This window comes from Tursiops truncatus, chromosome 6 (genome assembly GCF_011762595.2).
Source record: "Tursiops truncatus isolate mTurTru1 chromosome 6, mTurTru1.mat.Y, whole genome shotgun sequence".
Classification (NCBI taxonomy): domain Eukaryota; kingdom Metazoa; phylum Chordata; class Mammalia; order Artiodactyla; family Delphinidae; genus Tursiops; species Tursiops truncatus.
In genome coordinates this window covers 88990346-89005203 of record NC_047039.1, presented here as the reverse complement: position 1 = coordinate 89005203, position 14858 = coordinate 88990346, and the positions used below count along the sequence as shown (strand labels likewise).

Below are 14858 nucleotides of genomic sequence, written 5' to 3'. Positions count from 1 at the left end.
AAATAATAATTAGATTTACATGATTCTTACAATTAAGTGTGAGGGACAACCAAAAGGGCTTACTTAGTTTTGTAAGATTCAAGAAGGAAGTATTGGAACTAATGGCATAATTTTTATGTGAAAATATATAATGGTATAATTATAAGAAAATAGATAATGTGTATTTTTTAATGAAAACTGAACTTCATTACCGATTCTCTTAAAAAAGAGAATATTTTCTATGTATGCACCACATCTTCTTTATCCATTCCTCTGTTGATGGACATTTAGGTTGCTTCCATGTCCTGGCTATTGTAAACTGTGTTGCAGTGAACATTGGGGGTGAATGTATCTTTTCAAATTATGGTTTTCTCCGGATATATGCCCAAGAGTGGGATTACTGGATCATATGGTAGCTCTATTTTTAGTTTTTTAAGGAACCTCCATACTGTTCTGCCTAGTGGCTCTGCCAGTTTACATTCCCACCAACAGTGTTGGAGGGTTCCCTTTTCTCCACGCCCTCTCCAGCATTTACTTTTTGTAGATTTTTTGACAATGGCCATTCTGATTGGTGTGAGGTGACACCTCATTGAAGTTTTGATTTGCATTTCTCTGGTAGTTAGTGATGTTGAGCATCATTTGATGTGCTTTTTAACCATCTGTATGTCTTCTTTGGAGAAATGTCTATTACTCATAAAAAAGGATGAAATAATGCCATTTGCAGCAACATGGATGGACCTAGAGATTGTCATACTGAGTGAAGTAAGTCAGACAGAGAAAGACAAATATCATATGATATCACTTATATGTGGAGTCAAAAAAAAAAACAAGACTACAAATGAACTTATCTACAAAACAGAAATAGAGTTACAGATGTAGAAAACAAGCTTATGGTTACCAGGGGGTAAGGTGGGGGAGGGATAAACTGGAAGATTGGGATTGACAAATACACACTACTATATATAAAATAGATAACTAATAATGACTTACTGTATAGCACAGGGAATTCTACTCAATACTCTGTAATGGCCTATATGGGAAAAGAATCTAAAAAAGAGTGGGTATACGTATATTTATAGCAGATTCACTTTGCTCTACACCTGAAACTAACACAACATTGCAAACCGACTATACCCCAAGAAAAATGTTAAAAGAAGAGAGAATATTTTCAACTCTGAAAAGGGCAGAAAATACGTGGATATGTGGAGACACTACCAGTGTTCACTGATAGGTTGTTCTCTCCTTCCTGATACAATGGAGGGTTGCGATTCCCTACCGCTTGAAGTTTGGCTTGGCTATGTGATTTGCTTTGGCCATGATATGTCACTAGAAGTGATACGTATCATTTTGAGTTTAAAATAGTTAATTGCCTGTGCATGACTTTCCAGCATGATCTTCCAGTCACTGCAATCGTGTAAACCCATTTTGATACATAAATGCAATAGTAAAATATAATTGATGCTATTTGTCACTGCAGCATAACCTAGCCTAATCCAAATAAAACAAGAAAATTGAAGCCAAACACAGGTGAAGTGATCATAAGAAAAAAATTGGTATGTTTTTAATGTGTTTCCTGGCCTTGAAAAGTTATAAAGGGCAACATGTATACTCATTTAAAACACAATCTTTGGAGTTTGAGACCTGGCTTTGAATCCTGATTACTACTTACCATATGGGTGACTTTGGGCAAATAGTTAGCTCTTTGGGTCTTGGATTCCTGATCTGTAAATTTCAGATATTCATGCCTACTTCATAGATTTGGGGGAAATTAAATTAGATAATGTAGGTCAGGTGTCTATGCAGCATTTATACACACAACTTTTGGAATATACGGTTATTGCTGTTTTTGTTGTTAAGAGAACTTCCCAAATGTAGCCTCAAAATCTGCCAGAAATCTTATAAGAATTAAGATAGAAAATACTATCTTGCCTCACCAAAAGGAACATGCTGCAAAAATATATATTGTGCTTAATGTCTATCCCAAGTAGTTTTCTGGGTCAAATGATAAAGTTGAATATTTGTGAACTCTAAGAGAAGAAAGATGAGAAAAATAATATGTTCATGAAAAACGAGATACATCCTAAGCTTTCCTTTTTGTAAAATAAGATTATCAGAATGGTAGATTTTGGGGAAACTATAGATATAGTATAATTTGGGGGAAACTATAGACATAGTGTACCCGACCACACCAAAACATTTCACAATGTCTCCCTTTAGTAATTACAGATAAAAGTACAAAAATGAGGATATCTTAACAACAAAATCTAATAGATTTGTAACTGAAAGGGCCAATACTACTGTATGTCAAGGGAGACATGGCACAGAGCTTTGTCTTTGCACCACATTATTCATTCATTCTTTCAAAAGTCATTTATTGAACACCTACTACCTAATAGGTGTGCTAGGTACCTGGGGTGTAGCAAGGAATAAACAAACTTGTGTTAATTTCTTTTTTAATTGAAGACTTAGATAAAGGCATAGAATGTTGAACCAAATCCTCTTTGACACAAAATTGGGCCAGAGAGTAAATGCATTGAAAAGAATAATCCAAATGCAAAATGATGTTAAGAGATTATAGCAGGAGATCAATTCTAGCATTTTTTTGTGCTACTCTCAAGAATTTACTTGATCTCTCTAAGCCTCAGCTTTCTTGTGGATAAAATGGAGACAATGATATCAGCTGGTTGACTTGTTTTGAGCTTTTAAGATAATGCATGTAAAGAATACAGCACTGCGCCTGGAATATCCTAGATGCTTAAAATGTAATCACTTTTATTGCTATGGGAATTATCTTTCCACAAAGAGTCATTTGTTTATGCATGCAAGGATTCTCAAAATGTACCAGAAGGCAAAGAGAAGTAAGGTGAATGGTTCAAGGTCAAATAATGAGAAACTGATAGTATCAGAACTTAAAGTCATTTTTCCCTATTTCTGATTAAAAATTTAATATTCTTGTAGTGACCAATATTTGATATTCAAACTCCTGTCATAAAGAATGCAGTTACTGAAACAATTTCAAGGTACAATAATTTGAGAGTGCCAGGAGATCCTTTGGAACTCAAAGGGAAATTTTGTTATCCACATAGGAATTTCTGTTTCTGTTATTTTAAGCTAGTTACAATTACTGGAAACCAATATTGCTTTAAAAAAAAATCGGTGATATTCCTTTCATGGGAAAATCAACCTACCCTAATAAGAAAGTCCTTTTCTGCAACTGCACACAAGTTAGATGAAGAAGAGAAGTTGGTAAAGCATGAGAAGCCTTTCCCTTGGCCATCACAAGGGTGAACAGGCTGGATGACATGAATCAAAGTAATACTGAGCATCTTACATGATCCTTATGGCAACCCAATGATGAAAGTAGTTACGTGTTCTCATTTATGTAGTGAGAAAATAGGCTCAGAGGGGTTACGTGACTCTTCAAGTCACCCAACTTGTAAATACTTGAAGAGAGACTCAAACCCAGGTCTTTGCAATTCCATCTCCCATGCTCTTTCTCCTCTTCCACATCGCCTCTGACATGTTTTTCTGCCTATGGTGACCTGCTGAGTCCTTAGCATTACCTCAAAAGTACCTACTCACAAGGTATGTCATACTTGGCTAATTCCCACTATCCAGAGAACAGCCCCTTCTATGGGGTCTTTTCTTTGTTATGTCAATATAAAAATAGTGCAAAGCTTGGGAAATAGATTTTAAGCTATTAAAATCTTACCATCTTAACAATACTATTTTAATTGTGTTTACATGCATTCATATTTTTAAATAATTGTAATCATACTCTATATAATTTTGTATCATTTATTCACTCATTAAACGCATATTTACTGAGTATTTGTTATGTTCCGGGCACCATTCTACCAGTGAGAACTACATATGGCAGAGAACAGCAAAGTCCCTGATCTCTTTGAGATTACATGTGCTGGAGAAGACAGATAACAAACAATATAAATAAGTAAGACATATTGTACATTAGATGATAAGTGCTAAAGAAGAAATTTAAAAAAAAAGACAAACAGGCAAAGGGGGTAGAAGTTTGGGTGGGGATAAGAGGAGCAGTTGAAATTTTAGATAGATTCCAGGAGACACTTTGCTGAAAAGTTAACAACTGAGACAAGACCTAAAGGAAGTGAGAGAGCGAGCCCAATCTGTGGCATGGCAGGTAGAATTTTAATATGACCCCATGGTACCCTTTGCTCCTTGGTTTGATTTCCATGATTATGTTATGTTATGTGGCAGAAGGGATTTTGCAGACATTGACCCTAAGACAGAAAGATTACGCATATGGGCCTAACCTAATCACATGAGCCCAATAAAAGCAGAGTTTTCTCCAGTTGGTAGCAAAAGAGAAAGTGAGGAACAACATAAGGGAGGTTCTCTAATGCTCAGATGGAGGGGGCCACATGGAAGGACCTCAGAGAAGCCTCTAGAGATGACAGTGAACCCCCCAGCAAACAGCCAGAAAGAAGATGAAAATCTCAGTCCTGCAAATGCAAAATACTGAATTCTACCAACAACATGAATGAGCCTGGAAGCAGATTCTTCCCAAAGTCCCGGGATAAGAGTCTAGCTGGTTATACAACACAGGGAATATAGCCAATATTTCATAATAAATACAAATGAAATAAACCCTTTAAAAATCATGAACTATGTTTTACACTTGAAACTTATACAATATTGTACATCAATGATACCTCAATTAAAAAAATAAAAATAAAAAAGGAGTCCAGCTGGCCTTTACCTTAATTTCAGTGTGCGTGGAGCTGACTGAGCCAAGTGTAGAGAAGTGAGTACACAGAGGTATGGGCATTGTTTCATGCTTGTATTCCTGATGACAAGGATATTTTCATTAGCTATACAATATTCTCATGTGTACCACAATTTACTTAGACCTTCCCCTCTGACTAATTATGTTGCTTCAAGTCTTTTGTCATTAGACACTGCCACAACAAGTACCTTCATTCATATAGCATTTCTCCTTAGTTGGCTAGTTTGTCTTTCCAAAGATTGTTATTTTACAATAATATATGGGCCTCAATTTCCCTGGATTCTTGCAAGCACTGAGTATTATCATTCTTTTAATTTTCCCTATTTTAATAAGTAAAATAATAGCAACAATTAAAGTCTTTTCTGTGAATACTTACAAGAATGAAGATTTCTCTCAGTTTGTTTCCTCATAGCATTTCTGTTCATTGATTGTTGAAAGAGGCAATGTTGCTTATTGAGTTACTAACAGGTAAGGCAATCAACAGAAAGAGGTTTCAGACTTGATTTGGGTCATGACTTGCTCTTCTTCAATCCTCTATGTCTCTAGTTCTTCACCTAGGAAATGAAGACGAAGTCTGGCATCGTATCAAAACAATATTTATAAAACATTTACAGAAGTGTCCCTGCATTTCTTCCTATTAACCTAAATATATATTTTCTTTTAAAACAAAAAAAGTGTTGTATAGTGCAAATAACTCTATTGTATTAAGTAGTCCTCGATCATCTAATTAGCATGCTGTGTAACTTTGAGTAAGTCACTCTTTGTAGCTTAGTTTCTGCATCTAGATAATGAGGAAATGGGAGTAATTTTCTAGCCAATTCCTGCATGCTGTGAGTGTCTATGATCTTACATAGAAACTATCCACATAATTTACCAGACATGGGCTCTGGTAAATCCTATCCTCTCTGCACAGATACAATGGGTCGACATTTGGCCCCCAAATTAGTTATTTCTCAGATACACCTTTACAGCTCCCTATTCTATTCCTGTTTACTCTGTTATCTGTTCAAATAGTTACATCTTAGCTTTTACTTTTAAGGTAAAAAATTAAACCCAGGTGTCTTCTTCTTCTCTACAATAAATATCAACGATCAAAGAATTATAGACAGTGAAAAATGTATTTATACCACTGAAAAGCATAACCTCGATAAATAGCCCTCTGAGAAATTTAACAAAGGTTCAAGGAGTGAAAACACAAATAAATGAGGACTGAGAGGGTGATGAAAATCACAGGTCCGGAAGACATTTTAAAACTCACAAATGAATAATAAATGCTGCTTTATTCCAATACATTTAATAAAATAGATGGATGATTTTCAAGGGAAAAGTATGTTCCCAAGTTGGTTCTTAAGAAAACAAGTAATGAGCAGATCAATAACCAATAAGATAAAATGGAATAGGTATCAAAGGGACATCATTAAAGAATAAATATGGCTAATTATGTCTGTGAACTCTTTCAAATTTTCAAGGGCAAGAAAATTACTCTGCTTTTGAAAATATTTATTAAATAAATATGTCTTTAAAAACAGAGCTCTGGGAAGCTTTCCCATTCACTTTGAGGTTAGCATATTTTAATATCAAACCTAAAAAAGATCACAGTAAAAGAAAACTATAGATCAATCTTTTTATTCCTAAAGATACAAGAATCCTAAATAAAACATTATTAGATTCTGTCAAGCAGGATAAAAATAGAACACTCTGAAATTACCAAGTGGGGTTTATTCCAGGAATTCAAGGATGGTTTAACATGTTAATTACATTAACAATTAAATGGGCTTTAATGAAATTCAACATTCGTCATTATAAACCTTTTATAAACAGAATGCAGAAGAAAAATTCCTTAACATAATAGAGTTTTCAAAAATCACACTCTAGCAGCAAACATCACACCTAATGAGAAATATTAGACATATTTGTTCAAATGTTATAAATAAAAGAAAGATGAAGCTTATCCTTATTGTTTTTCTATATTGGATTGGAGATCTAAGTCAATCGATAGAATAATAAAAATAAGTAAGAAAAATAATTGGAAAGGAAAATGTAATCATCATTTCAAAATGATATAATTATCTATCCAAGGGCAAGAACCATGTCTCTTCTTTTTTTTTTTTTTAACATCTCTATTGTAGTATAACTGCATTACAATGTTGTGTTACTTTCTGCTGTATAACAAAGTGAATCAACTATATATATACATATATCCCCATATGCTCTCCCTCCTGCACCTCCCTCCCACCCTCCCTATCCCACCCCTCTAGGTGGACACTAAACACTGAGGTGATCTCCCTGTGCTATGAGGCTGCTTCCCACTACCTATTTTACATTTAGTAGTGTATATATCTGTCCATGCCACTCTCTCACTTATTGAAGAGGATGTCTTTTCTCGATTGCATATTCTTGCCTCCTTTGTCAAAGATAAGGTGACCATATGTGTATGGGATCATCTCTGGGACTTCTAGCTGTTCCATTGATCCATATTTCTGTTTTTGTGCCAGTACCATACTGTTTTGATTACTGTACCTTTGTAGTATAGTCTGAAGTCACAGAGCCTGATTCCTCCAGCTCTGTTTTCTTTTGCAAGATTGCTTTGGCTATTCGGGGTCTTTTGTGTTTCCATAAAAATTGTACAATGTTTTGTTCTACTTCTGTGAAAAATGCCATTGGTAGTTTGATAGGGAAAGACCTGAATCTGTAGATTGCTTTGGATAGTATACTCATTTCAATTTTCTCAAATTTACCAAGGCTTGATTTGTGACCCAAGATATGATCTATGCTGGAGAATGTTCCATGAGCACTTTAGAAGAAAGTGTATTCTGTTGTTTTTGGATGGAATGTCCTATAAATATCAGTTAAGTCCATCTTGTTTAATGTATCATTTAAACCGTTGTTTCTTTTTTTATTTTCCTTTTTTCTTTTAAAGGAGAAAATCGAATTTAATTTCGTACATACGGAAATCCCACACTTATTTATTTTCATTTTGGATGATCTGTCCATTGGCCACAGTGGGGTTTTATAGTCCCCTACTATTATAGTGTTATGGTCAATTTCCCCTTTAATGGCTGTTAGCGTTTGCCTTATATATTGAGGTGCTCCTATGTTGGGTGCATAAATATTTGAAATTGTTATATCTTCTTCTTGAATTGATCCCTTGATCATTATGTTTTGTCCTTCTCTGTCTCTTGTAATAGTCTTTATTTTAAAGTCTATTTTGTCTGATATGAGAACTGCTTCTCTAGCTTTCTTTTGATTTCCATTTGCATGGAATACCTTTTTCCATCCCCTCACTTTCAGTCTGTATGTGTCCCTAGGTCTGAAGTGGGTCCCTTGTAGACAGCATATATATGGGTCTTGTTTTTGTATCCATTCAGCCAGTCTATGTCTTCTGGTTGGAGCATTTAATCCATTTACATTTAAGGTCAATTATCAATATGTATGTTCTTATTCCCATTTTCTTAATTGTTTTGTGTTTGTTATTGTAGGTCTTTTCCTTCCCTTGTGTTTCCTGCCTAGAGAAGTTCCTTTAGCATTTGTTGTAAAGCTGGTATGGTGGTGCTGAATTCTCTTAGCTTTTGCTTATCTGTAAAGTGTTTAATTTCTCCATTGAATCTGAATGAGATCCTTGCTGGCTAGTGTAATCTTGGTTGTAAGTTTTTCCCTTTCATCACTTTAAATATGTCCTGCCACTCCCTTCTGGCTTCCAGAGCTTCTGCTCAAAAAATCAGCTGTTAACCTTATGGGGATTACATTGTATGTTATTTGTTGCTTTTCTCTTTCTGCTTTTAATATTTTTTCTTTGTATTATATTTTGATAGTTTGATTAATATGTGTCTTGGCATGTTTCTCTTTGGGTTTATCCTGTATAGTACTCTCTGTGCTTCCTGGACTTGATTGACTATTTCCTTTCCCATGTTAGGGAAGTTTACGACTATAATCTCTTCAAATATTTTCTCAGACCCTTTCTTTTGCTCTTCTTCTCTAGGATCCCTATAATTCAAATGTTGGTGTGTTTAATGTTGTTCCAAAAGTCTCTGAGACTGTCCTCAATTCTTTTCATTCCTTTTTCTTTATTCTGCTCCCTGGAAGTTATTTCCACCATTTTATCTTCCAGCTCACTTATCCGTTCTTCTGCCTCAGTTATTCTGTTATTGATTCCTTCTAGAGTATTTTTAATTTCATTTATTGTGTTGTTCATCACTGTTTGTTTGCTCTTTAGTTCTTCTAGGTCCCTGTTAAACGTGTCTTGTATTTTCTCCATTCTATTTCCAAGATTTTGGATCATGCTTACTATCATTACTCTGAATTCTTTTCCAGGTAGACTGCCTATTTCCTCTTCATTTGTTTCATGTGGTGGGTTTTTATTTTGCTACTTCATCTGCTGTGTGTTTTTCTGTCTTCTCATTTTGCTTAACTTGCTGTGTTTGGGGTCTCCTTTTCACAGGCTGCAATTTCATAGTTACCATTGTTTATGGTGTCTGCGCCCAGTGGCTAACTTTGGTTCAGTGGGTTGTGGAGGCTTCCTGGTGGAGGGGACTGGTGCTTGTGCTCTGGTGGATGAGGCTAGATATCGTCTTTCTGATGGGCAGGACTGCGCCTGGTGGTGTGTTTCGGGGTGTCTGTGAACTTATTATGATTTTATGCCATGTTGTTTGGCATGGGGTGTCCAGCACTGTAGCTTGCTGGTCACTGAGTGGAGCTGGGTCTTAGCATTGAGATGGCGATCTCTGGGAGACCTTTCACCGTTTGATATTACATGGGGCTGGGAGGTCTCTGGTGGACCATTGTCCTGAACTCAGCTCTCCCACCTCAGAGGCTCAGGCCTGACACCCGGCCGGAGCACCAAGACCCTGTCAGCCACACGGCTCAGAAGAAAAGTGAGAAAGAAAAATAAATAAATAAAATAAAATAAAGTTGTTAAACTAAAAAATAAGAAAATATTAATAAAAATAAAAAAATTAAGAAAAGAAAAAGAAAGAAAGAAAGAAGTGAGCAACCAAATCAAATAACAAATCCACCAATGATAACAAGCACTAAAAACTACAGTAATAAAAAAAAAACAGAAAAATCCAGACAGAACCCTAGGAGAAATGGTAAAACAAAGCTATACAGACAAAATCACACAAAGAAGCATACACATACACTCTCACAAAAAGAGAAAAGGAAAAAAAAATGTATATATTTAAAAAAAGGAAGAGAGTAACCAAATCAATAAACAAATCTACCAATGATAAAAAGCTCTAAATACTAAACTAAGATAAACATAAAAGCAGAAACAAATTAGATGCAGAAAGCAAATCCCAAGTCTACAATTGCTTCGAAAGTCCACCGCCTCAACTGTGGGATGATTCCTTGTCTATTCAGGTATTCCACAGATGCAGGTGCCTCAAGTTGATTGTGGAGATTTAATCCGCTGCTCCTGAGGCTGCTGGGAGAAATTTCCCTTTCTCTTCTTTGTTTGCACAGCTCCCGGGGTTCAGCTTTGGATTTGGACCCACCTCTGAGTGTAGGTTGTCTTAGGGCATCCGTTCCCTGCCCAGACAGGATGGGGTTAAATTAGCAGCTGATTAGGGGCCTCTGGCTCACGCAGGCCGAGGGGAGGGAGGGGTACAGAATGTGGGGTGAGCCTGCGACCACAGAGGCCAGCATGATGCTGTAACATCCTGAGGTGTCCCATGTGATCTTCCAGAAACTTGTCCCTGGATCTCGGAACCCTGGCCGTGGTGGGCTGCACAGGCTCCTGGGAGGGGAGGTTTGTATAGTGACCTGTGCTTGCACACAGGATTCTTGGTGGCTGCAGCAGCAACCTGTGTGTTTCATGCCTGTCTCTGGTGTCTGCACTGATATCCGTGGCTCACACCTGTCTCTGGAGACCCTTTAGGTGGTGTTCTGAATCCCCTCTCCTCGTGCACCGTGAAACAATGGTCTCTTGCTTCTTAGGCAGTTCCAGATTTTTCCCTGGACTCCCTCACAGCTAGCTGTGGCATACTAGCCCCCTTCAGGCTGTGTTCACGCAGCCAACCCCAGGCCTCTCCTTGGGATCTGACCTCTGAAGCTGGAGCCTCAGGTCCCATCCCCCACCCACCCCAGCAGGTGAGCAGACAAGCCTCTCGGGCTGGTGAGTGCCGGTCAGCACCAATCCTCTGTGCGGGAATCTCTCCGCTTTGCCCTCTGTACCCCTGTTGCTGCACTCTCCTCCGTGGCTCCAAAGCTTCCTCCCAGCCCACCCCCCGTCTCCACCAGTGAAGGGTCTTCCTAGTGTGTGGAACTTTTCCTCCATCACAGCTCCCTCCTGGAGGTGCAGGTCCCGCCCCTATTCTTTTGTCTGTGTTTTTTCTTTTTCCTTTTCCCTACCCAGGTATGTGTGGAGTTTCTTGCCTTCTGGCAAGTCTGAGGTCTTCTGCCCGTGTTCAGTGGGTGTTCTGTAGGAGTTGTTCCACATGTAGATTTATTTCTCATGTATTTGTGGGGAGGACGGTGATCTCCACGTCTTAATCCTCTGCCATCTTGAAGTTCCCTCCACCACGTCCCTTCTTATTTAACACTATGTCCTGAATGGCTAATACTTTCTGGAACTTAGTAGGAGTTGGAATATTTATTGAATAATAAATTAAAATATTGAAAATTTAACTAAAATTGTTCAAAGATAATAGAATGACAGAATTTGAAAAGGTAAGCAAATTTCAAAATCTATGGTATTGATGTATAGAAATAATAGCTGGAATAAAATTACATCTTACTGAAAATATGTACAGAACCTCTATAAAGAAAACTGAAAGAAGACTTGAATATTCCTGAGACACTCATGTTTCTAGATAAGACTCAAACAAGAGTGTGAATTCTCTCTTAAATTAATCTAAAATTTTATACAGACTATTAAAAATTACAATGAAGTTTTTTCAAAGTGGTAAACTGACCCAAATTTCATTTCAAAAAATATAGTTGGGAGCCATAAGAAGAATACATAATAGAGAAGAACAAGGAGTGGGGACATCTGGCATTGAAGATATCAACATGCACTACAAAACGAGTATCTTTAAACTGTAATACAGATCCGGCAATGGGTGTGGCTATTAGAGACATAAAATAGAGAACCTAGAAATGGATCCAAGATTTATGAGAATATAAAATATAATATAGATATATTATAAGAATGGTGAGAACAAATTGTCAGATGTTGCTTTAATTTCCAGTTATTACAAAATAAACTGATATCCATACACAACATAAACAAAATTACATTCAAAGTAAAAAATTTAATTAGGAAAATTATAAAATAAATAGAGGGACTTCCCTGGTGGCGCAGTGGTTAAGAATCTGCCTGCCAATGCTGGGGACACGGGTTAGAGCCCTGGTCTGGGAAGATCCCACATGCCGCAGAGCAACTAAGCCCGTGATCCACAACTACTGAGCCCGCATGCCTTAGCTACTAAATCCCGTGCACCTAGAGCCCGTGCTCTGCAACAAAGACAAGCCATCACAATGAGAAGCCCACACACCAAAACGAAGAGTAGCCTCCACTCACCAGAACTAGAGAAAGCCCATGTGCAACAATGAAGACCCAACACAGCCAAAAATAAATAAATAAAAATTTTTTAAAAATTAAAAGCCCAGTTTTTAAAAAAAATAGAAAAACATATGGCAGAAAATTTTAGTATGAGGAATTTTTTCTAGACATGATGATACACTTGAGAAATTTGACTATATAAGGATTAAATATTTTGTACAGAATGTCAAATAATTAGGAGCAAATGAAAAATGAAATAAAACATATTTAAATAAATATTGCTACTATATATAGAATTATTAAAATGAGAGGACACAGACAAACATCTCAAAGGAAAAAAAGTGGGTATAGATTTCCAGTTAAGCATCACAGCTTGAACACATACATTTATTTTGGTTCCCTCCAAGAAATCCAGTATAATGACAATAAAGGAATGACAAAGTATGGACCTGAAGACAAAAAATACAACAGAAGAGACAACACAAATGGGAGATGTCAATAACATTTTAAAAAATCTTAGTACAGAGAACAGAAAGGTGAGTGACTCTGATGCTTTGGTAATGGCATTCTGCTCCATAAGCATACCAACCCTGTGCCTCTACTCATAGCTTTTAATTAGCATTCCAATGTCTGATTCCAAAATATAGATTGACAAGGGTCACAAGATTTATGTGGAAAGACTCCAGTATGAAAGACAGAAACCAAAATTAACAGAGAAGTAAAGCTATAATACAAGGAGAAGAAAGGTTAAAAATATAATACCTTCATAACAATAAGAGAAGACATGGAATTCATGAAGAAAAAAGAACAAGACATTATAAAAAGAGAGCATGCAGAGAATAAAAAAACCTACCACAACATGACAATATGATTGCTAACATAAAATATCCAGTAGAAACTGGAAGGTCTTAGAGTCTAGAAATTTTTCTAGAAAACAGAACAATCAGCCAATGAGAGAAAATGGGAGCTAAAATATGAGAAATTAGAGAATTAATTCAAGAGGTCTAACCAATAGGAGTTCCAGAAAGAATGAGTACATGTGTATGTCTGAAAGACAGAAAACATGGAGAAATTATCAAAGAAATAATATAAAAATTTCCTAAAACAAACAGACACAAATTTACCTAAAGTCTTCTACCAATCAGCCCAAGTAGTAAAAAAGAACCTGCAAGTACATCATGAAATTTTAGTGCTTTAAGAATAGAGAAAAGAGGGCTTCCCTGGTGGCACAGTGGCTAAGAATATGCCTGCCAATGCAGGGGACATGGGTTCGACCCCTGGTCCAGGAAGATCTCACATGCCACAGAGCAACTAAGCCTGTGTGCCACAACTACTGAGCCTGTTCTCTAGAGCCTGTAAGCCACAACTTCTGAAGCCTGAGTGCCTGGAGCCCGTGCTCTACAATAAGAGAAGCCACCACAATGAGAAGCCCATGCACTGCAATGAAGAGTAGCCCCTGCTCATCACAACTAGAGAAAAGTCTGCACGCAGCAACCAAGACCCAAGCAGACAAAAAAAAAAAAAAAAAAAAAAAAAAGAATAGAGAAAAGATTCTGAAAACGTCCAGAAAGAAAGACAAAAACACAAGAGATCAAGAATCAAAACAGCGTTGGGCTTGTTAACAACAACACCATGGATGCTGCAAACAGTGGAGAAAAATGCCTTTAAAATTCTGAGGGAAAAAGTAGTGTCCAACCTAGAGTTACATATACAAGCAAATTATCAAATCAAGTGTGAAGGTAGAAAATCATACTTTTAGACATATAAGTTTTCAAAAATAAAATGGTTCCATGTACCCTTTCTCAGTATTATACTGCAGTTACATCCTATAACAAAATTAGGGAAAAGGAGGAAATGAGGTCCAGGAGAACAGAAGCTGAAACACAAGGCTGCTGTAAGGGGATTTCAATAATGGGGAGAGCAGGTCCTAGGAGCATATTTTTGCAATGGGCCCAAATATCACCTAGCTGAGATTGGAACACAATGATGGACACATTTTTTAAAAGGAAATTATAGATCACCTATAATGTTTAACTTATTAAGAGTTTTAGCACTCTCACAGAAATTTTGGTGATAGAGATTTGTGTACATGGAAGATAAAGTGCAAGCCCCCAAATGAGATAATTATTAACTCCAGGCAAAGCAAAAAGCTGAACCAGAAAGAAAACCTAAACTATGTACTATACTTACTGAGCTATGAATTACATTCATGTAATAATGATGTAAATAGTGAATTATAAATTTAGCCCCAAATTATGATGTATCTGCATTGAAAGGATGGTCAGAGAGAACTGAATATGTCTGTATGGACAGGGTGGGATGGGGAGAACATTGAAAGAAAGTTAAATCTTCCTTTTACCTAGTAGGAAATCAACAATTAATATCTGAAATTTAAAAATAAAAAAGGAACACAGAAGCAAATAATTTAGAAACATGAAATTAAATACCAGAAGAAACCATTACAAGAGTTGAGCATGGTTACCTTTGGGTAGCAGAATTGGGAGGGTAAGAAATATGGGACAGACAAATGCTAATTTTTGCTAGTAATCCTTCTGTTCTAGTGGAACTTTTAAACTATGCATATGTATTATTTTGCTAAAAAGTAAAATAAAG

General features: G+C 36.6%; 1 long non-coding RNA gene across 1 annotated transcript in view; it reads right to left on the bottom strand.

Annotated features, from left to right (window-relative positions):
* The window catches only part of LOC141278902 (uncharacterized), a 427812-nt gene that overhangs the window by 39406 nt on the left and 373548 nt on the right, over window positions 1-14858 (bottom strand). Inside the window, exons 5-6 of the long non-coding RNA XR_012332303.1 lie at window positions 5121-5298; window positions 4718-4804 (exon numbers count right to left, since the gene is read on the bottom strand). This is a non-coding gene — a long non-coding RNA (uncharacterized lncRNA). The remainder of the gene's footprint in view (window positions 1-4717; window positions 4805-5120; window positions 5299-14858) is intronic.